Below are 10,386 nucleotides of genomic sequence, written 5' to 3'. Positions count from 1 at the left end.
TGAGGGCCATAGACACGGGTTCCCAGGTAGATGTCGTGTTTCTTGTCTTCCGGAAGGCGATCGATACAGTTCCCCACAGTCGTTTAATGAACAAAGTAAGAGCATATGGAATATCAGACCAGTTGTGTGATTGGACTGAAGAGTTCCTAGATAACAGAACGCAGCATGTCATTCTCAATGGAGAGAAGTCTTCTGAAGTAAGAGTGATTTCAGCGTCGTAGGACCGTTGCTATTCACAATATACATAAATGACCTTGTGGATAACATCAGAAGTTCACTGAGGATTTTTGCGGATGATGCTGAAGTATATCGAGAGGTTGTAACAATGGAAAATTGTACTGAAATGCAGGAGGATCTGCAACGAATTGACGCATGGTGCAGCGAATGGCAATTGAATCTCATTGTAGACAAGTGTAATGTTCTGCGAATACATAGAAAGAAAGATCCTTTATCATTTAGCTACAATACAGCAGGTCAGCAACTGGAAGCAGTTAATTCCATAAATTATCTGGGAGTAGGCATTAGGAGTGATTTAAAATGGAATGATCATATAAACTTCATCGTCGGTAAAGCAGATGCCAGACTGAGATTCATTGAAAGAATCCTAAGGAAACGCAATCCGAAAACAAACTCTACACTTGTTCGCCCACTGCCTGAATATTGCTCACCAGTGTGGGATCCGTAGAAATAGAGAAGATCCAACGGAGAGCAGCGCGCTTTGGTACAGGATCATTTAGTGATCGCGAAAGCGTTACGGAGATGATAGATAAACTCCAGTGGAAGACTCTGTAGGAGAGACGCTCAGTAGCTCGGTACGGGCTTTTGTTGAAGTTTGGAGAACATACCTTCACCGAGGAGTCAAGCAGTATGTTGCTCCCTCCTACGTATATCTCGCGAAGAGACCATGAGGATAAAATCAGAGAGATTAGAGCCCACACAGAGGCACACCGACAATCTTTCTTTCCACGAACAATACGAAACTGGAATAGAAGGGAGAACCGATAGAGGTACTCAAAATACCCTCCACCACACACAGTGGCTTGCGGAGTATGGATGTAGATGCTGCTGTTGCTGGGTGGCAGCAGAGTTGTCAGTTAATGACTGTACAAATCTTGGAGATCCACGCTCTCTGCAAGGAGGAACAGTTTGCCATTATGTTGTTGCATAAACCGATTAAACTCTTATCAAATGGCAAAAACAGACTGGGCAACTGGCGTGTCCCATGGATTTTCGCATGCATAACTGCTTTCAACCCCATAAAGATTGTGCTTGCTAAAGCTGCACCACGTGCACATCCAGTTGTGATGGCACCCAGCGCTATTAATGATTGAAGCACCCCAGACGAGCGTCAGCTCTGTTTTGCAGCAACTTGTATCCACTTCCAGGCAACCTCTGGCATTTTTCAAAATGGTTCAAATGGCCCTGAGCACTGCGGGACTTAACATCTGAGGTCATCAGTCCCCCAGAACTTAGAATTACTTAAACCTAACTCACCTAAGGACATCACACACATCCATGCCCGAGGCAGGATTCGAACCTGCGACTGTAGCGGTCGTGCGGTTCCATACTGAAGTGCCTAGAACCGCTCGGCCACACCGGCTGGTATTTTTCTCAAAAGATCTGTCCCTGTAACAGCAATGTTGGAACGCCTTTGACAGGGAGGTGTTGGCCTTGTACTTTGCCTTGTACAAGCATTTCCAGCTGTGGCTTGAGGGGCACTCTTTTAGTGTTTCCACAGATCACTAGCTCCTTACATCAGTGTTTCACAGAATCACAGAACTAAACTCCCACTGTTAATGTCGGTAGGCAGATTTCACTGCAAATTTTACAACCGGCATGTGACACATCTCCGGCCAGGACAGTGTCGTTGTCAACAGTTTGTCTCAGGATTCTGCGTCGATTGCAGCCATTGATTGGGATGTCCTGGTTGTTCAAGATTCAGATCCATTCCGTCATCAGCAGATCTATCATCAATAAATCTCCATCTTTAACTCCTTCCTCTGCGAGGTTATCACCCAAATGTATGGTGTGAAAAATGTCTTGTAAGTTTCGCCCCTTATTCCTGCTAAATGGCTCCACCCCATTTTTTACTTTTTTCACAATTCTTTCACCTGGGTATCAACGCTTGCGCTAAATTAGTAGCTAATAAGGTAATCTGGATGGTGCTGCAGAGGGATTATCGGTAGTGAACGAGGTATTGTCACACAGTAAATCTTCAAAAACTGCTCTCCATGTTTCTCTGCCTATCTCTGCTTCAGGGAGATTTCCACGCATCCACTTGGATATTGTTGAGACCCTTCCCACCTCTTGTGATTCTGCTAGCTAGTGACAACAACAGACAGATTCACAAGGTGGCCTGAGGCTGTCCTGGTCACAGTCGTTCCTGCTCCCTGCATGTCCAGGCTCTGATTAATTCTTGGTTTTCATTATTTTGCATCCCTCAGATTATTACTACCGACAGATGTAGGCAATTTGAGTGCCATTTGTTTGCTGAGATTAATCGTCTATGTGGGTGTAGTCATATTGATATTACGAGCTACCATCCCACCGCTAATGGGATGGTAGAGCACCTACCCCATACTTCGAAAGTGAGCCTGGCATGCCATTCTGTCTCTTGGCCTGTTCACCTTATCTAAAGTTCTTCTGGGCCTTTGAACCACTGTAAAAGAGGATATCGACTGCTCTACGTCCAGCTCATTTACAGAGAACCGTTGAGGGCCCCAGGTGAATTTTTCCTCCATCCCTCTTCCTTATCTTCTATTGGAGACTTTGAACTCTTCTTACAGAAGCTGCTATCGCACATGCAATTCTTTTTTTCCACAGAACCCTGCGCATCATGGTACAAAACCTGTTTTCTGTTGCAATGGTTTATGTACATGCCTTCTGGTCTGGCTAAGGGAGGGGGCTTCAGGCCTCCACTCCCCCCATTATATGGGGGCCTCTTTAAGGTATTACAGTATTTGACAAGACCTTTGTCCTGGATGTAAACAGAAGCAGAGAGCTGTGTTGATTGACCAACTGAAGCCAACTTATACAGAGGAGTATTGTGTTCTACGGGTGCCACAAGTACCTCAGTCAGCTCACTCACTCCTCCTTCCCCTCTTGCAAATCCGCCAGTCGTTTTTTCGTGGGACATAGCGCAGATTTCTTGTCGCTTTCCACACATTCAGACGGCTCTTGGTTTTTCTCACAGATCTCAGCTGAGTAATGTGTAATGCCTCAATTCAAATTGGAGAAAATTTTTTTTTCCGAACTCCACCCTTCAAAACAAAGACGTGAGAGGGATAGGGCTGATGTTGCTCAGTTAATGTGTATTGACTGTGAAAATAAAATGCACAGGACATTCAGAGCCAATGTACCTCATTAAACTGAAGAGGAATCATAAATTTCCAACGGTGTCAAATGGTTCAAATGGCTCTGAGCACTATGGGACTTAACTGCTACGGTCATCAGTCCCCTAGAACTTAGAACTACTTAAACCTAACTAACCTAAGGACAGCACACAACACCCAGCCATCACGAGGCAGAGAAAATCCCTGACCCCGCCGGGAATCGAACCCGGGAACCCGGGCGTGGGAAGCGAGAACGCTACCGCACGACCACGAGATGCGGGCTCCAGTGGTGTCACATTTGTAAACAAAGTTGATGATGTCTTTAAAAAATGTGTTATTTCCTGGGACATTTTTGCACGTATAGTAGTTGTTTAGTAAAAAGCTCACACATTTCCAACTAATATGTTATACAAAAACATTGAGGCATGCACATCACAGTCAGTTCCATTCACACAATTCTCTGTTACCAGCGTAATTTAAAAAACAAATTCAGTGTCTAGAATTTTTTCAATGAAACTCATTTTGAATAGACTTCCACTTTCAAATCATTATCTATCATAATACACACTAAGTAATGGGACCCAATTCTTCTGTAGAAATATTACTTTACGCCTCCGTAGCGTAGCGGTAGCTTTACCGCCTACCACGCAGGGGGCCTGGGTTTTGTGTGTCCATCATCATCATTTTCATCACCATTGACTCGCAAGTCGCCGAAATGGCGTCAACCAACAAGGGACTCCCCCGAATGGGGCCTCCCGGCCAACTATGCAATATGATCATTTCATTTCATTACATTAACTTTATCTTTCAGTACCTGAAGGCTGGTATATGAAATCTTTTTAAATACTCAAACCGGTTAGTTTCATTAATCTTCGGATCGGCACCGTGTCTCTCACGATATCTGAATCAAATCGTTGTTTTGAAAGTGGAGCAGTTATGATTTTTCCGTCTGTGGCAGGTACTCCTCAGATAATGTGTTTATATTTTAAATGTCTGGTTCAAATGGCTCTGAGCACTATGGGACTTTACTTCTAAGGTTATCAGTCCCCTAGAACTTAGAACTACTTAAACCTAACTAACCTAAGGACATCACACACATCCATGCCCGAGGCAGGAATCGAACCTGCGACCGTAGCGGTCACGCGGTTCCAGACTGTAGCGCCTTTAACCGCTTGGCCACACCGGCCGGCATTTAAATGTCTGTGACACACCTGGAAAATGAGCAGTAAAGTACGTTAATTGTAAGACATTTAAGCCAAGTGATCCGGAAAACAATAATAAACCATGATCTAAGACATGCTTTACTAAATTACATTCCATGATCTAAGACATGCTTTACTAAATTACATTCAAAACAGAACTTACGACTGAATTATTGTAATTGCGAAATCGTATATTTAATTGAGTGGAGTCGTTTCTGTGTCATTACATCGTCTTTATGAAATTTGAACCTATGAATCGTGTTTACTGCCGTGTAACTTCCATTACCTATTCGTAACAAAGATAAAACAGAATAAACGTGCATTATGCTGCTTTAAACTCACACAAACACAACTACTAACGCACAATAGGAGTGGTGTGTACCGTACTTAAATAATATCTCGTATGGTTATATACCACACCGGATTTTTTATTCCAACATATTTGTGATCCAATATGAGACAGCTGTTGACTGTGCCGCTTCTCGATGACGTCACAACTTCGAATTCTTGCAGTTGCTGGGCCTTTCTACAGTATTTACGTGGTATGTTTACTAGTGATGGGCTAAACTGCGATTTTCCGATATCAGTGATTTCTGTGAATGCTACTTTTCAGTATCTGTTATTCTTAACTGTGATTTGTCGCAGTTACGAGTCGCAGTTAAGGAACATAGGTCGTGTATCCCTCCGCCACTGCTATTTCTGCGATTTCTGCTACTTCCGCGATTTCTGCTACTTCTGCGATTTCTGTGACTTCTGCTACTTCTGCGATTTCTGCTACTTCTGCGATTTCTGTGACTTCTGCTACTTCTGCGATTTCTGTGATTCCTGCGATTTCTGCGACTTACCACCGTATGAAAAAGTTACATCTGTCAACACAGAAAATTGCATCTCAACAAACCTGTCATTGGCAAGTATGTTTTACGTTTTTTCTTCCGTTGGCTTTAATTTTGTATTAAAGAAACAACTGTGAAAATATTAATAGTGTAATTAATATGTAAGTAGCCGTACAGTACCGTAATAGTTCGTATTTAGAAAATGAATTCTAACATATTGTTATGTTCACAGGTACCTGAACTACATTTCAGTCACTCAGTAAAGTGATAACTCAAAATATCATTGTCAACAGATCTGAAGAAATTGCCACTGCATCTTTAGACCGTTTTCGTCAGACGAGAGGTTAGTTTCTAAGCGTTCCGATGGACTTAATTACTTCAGTGAGATCGTTCTTGCAAATGTGATATTCATTATAGCAAATATTAGTAATCTACTCTGTCAATTATATTGCTAGTAATTAATGACAGCAAAAATTGTTTAATAATCCTTGTGTTTTTGCAGACACAGTTCTGACTCTGATTACTGGTTGCTGTACGTATCTATCCACATCAAGGCTGTTTTTGAGAGAGACTCGTGAAGATTCAAGACAGCTGTTAGAGGATTTGCAGTTTAAAAGTGAAATAATTGTGAAATAAGTGTGTGAATGATTAAACTGTGTTTTATTGAAGTTGTTGTGCGATTTTAAAGGAATAATAAATGTCAAATACAGTGAGTGAATAATAAAAATCTCATTTTCCACATGTTTAAGCCGTCCTATACCCATAATTTTCCGCCGCTTACTTATTGGTAAACACTTATTGGAGAGTGACATGCCACCCTCCCCCCCCTTTCTCCACTATCTTGGTGTGACAGTGACCTGTAACTTATCCCGAAGTCTACAATATGCATTTTGAGGCTGTTGATATGAAAGTGGGAAGTACAGATCTTCCAGTTAAATCAGGAATAGCTTAAGTGCATTACTTGAAAGTAACACAGGAAAAGCTTACTTATGTAGGTGGTAGTAGTGTCGGCAAAAAGTTCTTGTGTGTGAAGTTGCCATGTAGAACACTAGGTGTAAAACTTTTCTCCCGAGTCTTGGACTATGTTGGAACAAAAGTGAGGCATTCATATGACTGTTTTCATTTCTCTACACTTATACAGATGTCTGAGTTCTGCTGTGTTAACATTGCAAAGTCCTGTAGGCATGTGGAGTATTAACCAAAACTGCCATATTGGAAGCAGAATCAAACACATTTGTTACGTTACTTGATATTTTCAGGAGAAAAAGGCAATGTTGCTTCTTATTAATATAATACATTCAGAGTCACAGCAGTATTTGACCAACCATAACTGATGCTGAATGTGCATGTCGTCATATAATATGAAAGGCTTATTTCAATAGTGGTAAAAGTCCATTACCTCCACTTTTCTGTCTATAATGCTTCTGAAATTAGTGATCCAAACAAACATAAATAAAGGTTCATCTCTAGCAAGAAGCCATATGCTTGAATATTTCTGGTATCTCAAATGCAGATTTGTCAGTGCTCATTTAACTTTAAGACTCTGTATCTCAAAATGAACAAAAATGGACTTGTACCACTATTGAAAGAAGCCCTTCACATGCACACACAGCACATCGATCTCGTGAGGCACAAGGCTCTCATAACGAAGTACGTACGTCGGTCAACAGATGACACTAGAAAAAGTATGTTAACTGCGCTTTTTAGTTGCTACTTGCGACTCTTAGTTGCGATTTGTCACAGAAATCGCAGTTTGACTCGGTAGCGAATAGCGTAGTATGAACTTTGCTCAACAGATGGCAGTGCTAACTGCGCTTTTTAGTTGCTACTTGCGACTCTTAGTTACTTGCGTCTAGGGGACGCCAGGGAATTGGGTCTGCTGATTGGCTGAGGCTCATGACGTCATCAGGGAGACAACGTGTGTAGCAGTGCCGCCTGGTGACAAGACGTATAATGAGCTCTATTGACATTAAGCGACATCGCTCACCTGTTGTTTAAAAATTACATATAGATTGCCCACAGCTGTCATTTTAGAACGTCAAATAAGACCAGATTAGCGACGTCGCTCACCTGTTGTTTAAAAATTACATATAGATTGCCCACAGCTGTCATTTTGGAACGTCAAATAAGACCAGATTATTCAATGGAGCTTAAACTATGGGAATAAATTTAAAAACCTGGATCAAATGCGAATAATCGATAATGTGGTGACAGACTAACCCGGTTGCAGCTGTGGCAAATGCGGAAAAGCGGACCATCATAATATGTATGAAAATATTCTGTGAATGCTCATTCATTAACTATATTTTCCGATTTTACCTTGTTCTTTTAGGTTGTATTGCGAGAACTGCGATAAATATGGTACCTTCAAATATAACGCAAACGTAAATATTACGCAATGCCATATGTCCGTTTGTCACCACAATAATTATCCCGCACTCAATCTTTACGAGTTCCACAACTAACGAAATTATCACCCAGACATCAGACAACATTATAGAGAAGTCCATAGAATAGATTTCCAGGGGGGTGTCCCAATATTGTGCTCCTGGCAAAGTATGTGTTATGCTTCAATTTTGGTCGTTGTTATGTAAACAAGGAAGTATATGTCAGTGTTATGCTCGAACTGCATCTTCCTACACCTTGTCTAGTTTTTCAGAATCCGGGTTATGTTCATACGGCATTGTGATAAACAATGCTGAATGAGGAATTAGCTTAATTTTCTTTTTGATGTGCATGCTTCCATGCATTGCTTAATTATACTAATTAACTTGAAATTGTGTGAAAATATTGTGTTATATTCATATATACTGCCTCATGTGGAACATGTGGTCTGTTCTTGTATTAGAAAATAGCAAATAAATAAACTGATAATTACATAGCCAGTGTGTATATTGTTGTGATCATACAGTCTAATTTCAGCTACTTCCATAATTACAGAGACCCAACAGCTAGAAATATGGGTCAGATCCTCATCTGCTTAAGGGCTTTCTTGCATTTACTCACTAAACAGTTCTCGGAAACTGCTGATTTTCATTTTTTCATGCTTGAGATGATGATCAACACAGCAATTAGCAGTAGTTTGTATAGTTAATAGATTAATAGGTCTAGACAATACTCACATCTCTAAATTGTGAGACTGTTATAGATGTAGGTCACTGGTAATCACAGTTCATCATTTACACTGAAATGTGTAACAAAACATTTGAAATAAATCACAAATTTTCAGAGTAATACCATATGTTTTTATGTATTAGACATTCACTCATAGTTCTTTTCTGTATTCTCTATTACAAACATAGGGCCTAGTCTGCTAGCTACAATACAGTATGTGGTGATGGGTACCTTGTATGACATTTCTCTAAATTTTCTCAATAGTCTTCCATGTAATGAGCATGTTTGTCCAGGGTTTTCTCATTTGAGTTCATGAAGCATCTCCATAATACTTCCATGTTGATTGAGCCTACCAGTAAGAAATCTAGAAGCCCACTTCTGAACTGCTTGGTTTCTTCCTTAAACTGACCTGGTGGGGATCCCAAAAATTCAAGTGGTACTCCAGAATGAATTGCATCAGTGTTCAATACAGGTGGGCTTCTCTCTACTTGTCGTCTGAGCGACACACCCCTCATTCCCAGTCTTCCCAAATGTATTCATCTTCCCAGGGGAAGGAACTACGAGTACAGAAAGCTAGAAATAGTTTTTTTACTCAACTTGTGTTTCCTCTAATAGTTCATACAAACCAATTTATAATTTTTAGAGAGCACCATCAGCTGTTCATATAACTGTAAAGTTAAATAACTTTAATATGAACATTAGTGTTATCCAGTACATGCATCCTTAAGTCCAAACCTTTTGATTAATTATAGGAGGGGAGGCTAATGAGATACTCTTTTACTTTATATTTATTTTGGATAATTTACTTTAAATCATTCTCGATCACAATTTGAATATTTTTTGGTCATTGGTTTCAGCCACTTATGTGGTCATCTTCAGACCCATTGGCAGTGGCTGTTTGTGGAGCAGAACTCCATATGGCAGCAAATCACTGTTTCAGAAAAAAATTACATTTATTTAATAGCTGGGGTTTCCAGTTTTCTGTCTGATGCCTGCCAGCAACCTGTTAGAGTAGAGGGTGTTAAATAAAGGAACAGTCATGGGGATCAGCACCATCCATCACGGATAAAAGTATGATTTTGCTCCAGAATGTAAATTTCTATTCTTAATCCCAGGCAGAGAAACAGACTATGCAAGTATTATGACATTTAATTTCACAAATAATCCTAAATTCACACTTCTTATGAACACCAAATAAAATCAGGGGGTTAATGTATTGACATGAGAGTGTAAAACTCAAGGACAATGAGGAGGCTTCTGTAAGATGTCAAACTATCACTTTTACACAATAATCTTACTCACGTGGATAAAAAGTTTTCTCATAAGATTCCACATTAAATCTGAATAGAATCCCATGCTTTTGATTACTGCTTCCATCACTATTGTCAGGGGCCAAGTCTGACTGTCATAAAATTAATGAGGTTCACACTTATGCCCAGTGGACACAATGCAGTTGGCTAAATTACATCATGGAGAAAGCATATGCTAAAGCAACACCCTCTGCATCCATACGTCACATTTTTTGCAAGCTGTCCAGCATAGCTTGCAGTGCCATCACTTGTAATAGGTGGTGAACTATGTGAAGTTTTTCTCTGTAATTTTTCTTTCCGACGTGTGTGCTTCCATGCATTGCTTAATTATACTAATTAACTTGAAATTGTGTGAAACTATTGTGTTATATTCATATATACTACCTCATGTGCAACATGTGGTCTGTTCTTGTATTAGAAGATAGAAAATAAATAAACTGATAATTACATAGCCAGTGTGTATATTGTTGTGATCATACAGTCTAATTTCAGCTACTTCCGTAATTACAGAGACCCAACAGCTAGAAATATGTGACAGATCCTCATCTGCTTAAAGGCTTTCTTGCATTTACTCTCTAAACAGTTCTCGGAAACT

At 40.2% G+C, this 10,386-nt stretch overlaps 1 long non-coding RNA gene across 1 annotated transcript; it reads left to right on the top strand.

Moving 5' to 3' along the window:
• The first annotated feature begins 5,220 nt into the window (after window positions 1-5,220).
• On the top strand, window positions 5,221-6,071 carry LOC126162274 (uncharacterized). Its single transcript, XR_007535045.1, has 3 exons — window positions 5,221-5,445; window positions 5,600-5,710; window positions 5,870-6,071. It is a non-coding gene; the product is annotated as an uncharacterized LOC126162274 (long non-coding RNA).
• Window positions 6,072-10,386: the final 4,315 nt, after the last annotated feature.

Source organism: Schistocerca cancellata, chromosome 1, assembly GCF_023864275.1.
Source record: "Schistocerca cancellata isolate TAMUIC-IGC-003103 chromosome 1, iqSchCanc2.1, whole genome shotgun sequence".
NCBI classification, from domain to species: Eukaryota; Metazoa; Arthropoda; class Insecta; order Orthoptera; family Acrididae; genus Schistocerca; species Schistocerca cancellata.
The sequence above is the reverse complement of the archived record's forward strand: the minus strand, read 5'-3'. Positions and strand labels throughout refer to the sequence as shown.